The sequence below is a fragment of the Manacus vitellinus genome, unplaced genomic scaffold (assembly GCF_001715985.3).
Source record: "Manacus vitellinus isolate BGI_N305 unplaced genomic scaffold, ASM171598v3 scaffold_110_pilon, whole genome shotgun sequence".
NCBI classification, from domain to species: Eukaryota; Metazoa; Chordata; class Aves; order Passeriformes; family Pipridae; genus Manacus; species Manacus vitellinus.
In genome coordinates this window covers 95,237-97,410 of record NW_021938845.1, presented here as the reverse complement: position 1 = coordinate 97,410, position 2,174 = coordinate 95,237, and positions in this window count along the sequence as shown.

The window sequence follows — 2,174 nt, the reverse complement described above, 5'->3', positions numbered from 1 at the left end:
CAAGGTGGGGATGGGGCCCAGGGGGGATCCATGGGCTGGGAGGGCTTTTCCAGCCTCAGGGATCCTGGGATTCTGTGACTGGATTTCAGTTGAATTTGGGGCACTTTCAGATGCCAGAGGGAGTGGAATGTGGGGTTCTCCCTCCTTTTGTCTGTCTCGAGGTGATCAGCCTTGCAGGGGGTGAATGAGGAGCTGTGATGGATCCAGTTGAAGCCTGGAGCACCAGGAAAACTCCCAAAGGGCTTCCCTTGGAATGGAGAGGGACTGGACACACGAGAAGCTTGTGGTGAGGTACCAGTTGCACTCCTGAGGGGCAGCTCCCATCTCTGCTCCCTGTGAGCAGGGACAGGACCCAGGGAAGGGCTGGAGCTGTGCCAGGGCAGGCTCAGGTTGGATCTCAGGCAAAGGTCCTTCCCCCAGAGGCTGGTTGGGCACTGCCCAGGCTCCCCAGGGCAGTGGGCACAGCCCCAAGGCTGCCAGAGCTCAGGGAGGGTTTGGATGATGCTCTCAGGGACAGAGTGGGATTGTTGGAGTGTCTGTGCAGGGCCAGGAGTTGGATCAATGATCCTTGTGGGTCCCTCCTAACCCAGGATATTCCATGATTCCAGGACATTTGGTTTGACCTGTCCCTCTCACCCCTTTGCTGGGTGAGAGTTAAGAGTGATGTCCATGGTTGGGGGGATCTCCTGTTGGGTCCAGGTGCTTCAGACCTTCCCAAACAGCCAAGTCCTGGCCATCCAGCTGCAGGAGGAGCAGGATCCTCCCTGTATTCCCAGCCTTTGGCAGGCAGCAGGCAGCATCCTGGAAGTGGCTGCCTGAGTCACAGAGGGGTGGTGGGTCCAGCCAGGTCTTCCTGCCTCAGTTATTCCCACATGTGCTTGAGGAGGAGAAGGGATGTGACAACGGGTTTCCCTACCCCGTGGTTGTAGCAGGAGGTGGAACTGGGGGAACTTTCCCTGTGTCCTGATGAGTGGGAATGGTGGATTTTGGTGTGAGCTGTCCTGGTTTGTCAGGCACCAGAGCAGCTTGAGCCCTTCCAGTGCCCACATTCCCTCAGGACCCACCTTGGGCTGCCAGTCCTGTGGCCCCCATCCTGCTGGGGCTGCCTGGGAGGTTGGGATACCTTGGCATGAGGGAATCTCATCCCCCTGAGCTGGAGAAGCTGTTGTAGGAAGGAGCTGGGGGTGCCTGCACTGGGGTGTTGGGCACAGTGACCTGTGCCAGGATTCAGCCCAGTTTTCCAGGGCAGACTTGGCTATAGGGAAGCTTGGCAGCTCTCCCTGTAGATGGGTTGTCTGGGGATGGGGCTCGGGATCACTGGCAGTCCTGGCATCCCAAGCCATGGAATGTGCTCTGGTTGGTCTTTGGTATCCATGGGAAGGGCCTGGCTCCCTGGGAAAACCACTCACCCTGTGGAAATCCACTGCCCTGAGCTGCCTGGGTGGGATCCACGTGTCCGGGAGGTAGGGAAGGGAAAGGGGAAAGGATCAGCCAGTGCTGGGAGAGGAGGGGGAAGCTCGGGCTGCAGGAGGGATCGGGAGCCAGTGCTGTTCAGCTCCAGCTCCCCATCTCCCATCCCAAATCTCCTCCCTGGGTACCAGACCCCGGAGCTCTGCTGGGGCTGCAAAGTCCTCATTAACATTTTGGGAATACGTCCCTTCCCTTCCTTTCCCGTCCCAACCTGCTGACTTTGATTGGCACTATTTTTTTCCCAAGAAATGCTTAATTAAAGGCATAATGAGTGTATAATGATTGTATTAAAAGCGAGATGATTATAAAAATCAGCTCGGCAGCAGCTGGAGCCCGCGGGGCCGGAACGGCCGGGAAGGCTGCACTCACTGTCCCTTATCCATCACCATCCCTTATCCATCACCATCCATTATCCAGCCCCCTGGCCCACGGCCCCACATTCTGTAGGTGGAGCAGGGACTCACTGCAGAGATCCCAAGGAATTCCAGCAGGATGGGAAGGGGGAAAGGCGGATGTGGCTGCCGGGACTGCAGATGAGGAGCTGGAGTGGGGAGGGAGAGACAGGACTTGGAGCAGCTGAGGGAGCTGGGAAGGGTCTGGAGCAGCAGGAGGGGCTGAGGGAGCTGGGGGGGGCTCATCCTGGAGCAAAGGAGGCTCAGGGGGGACCTTCTGGCTCTGCAAGTCCCTGCCAGGAGGGGGGAGCC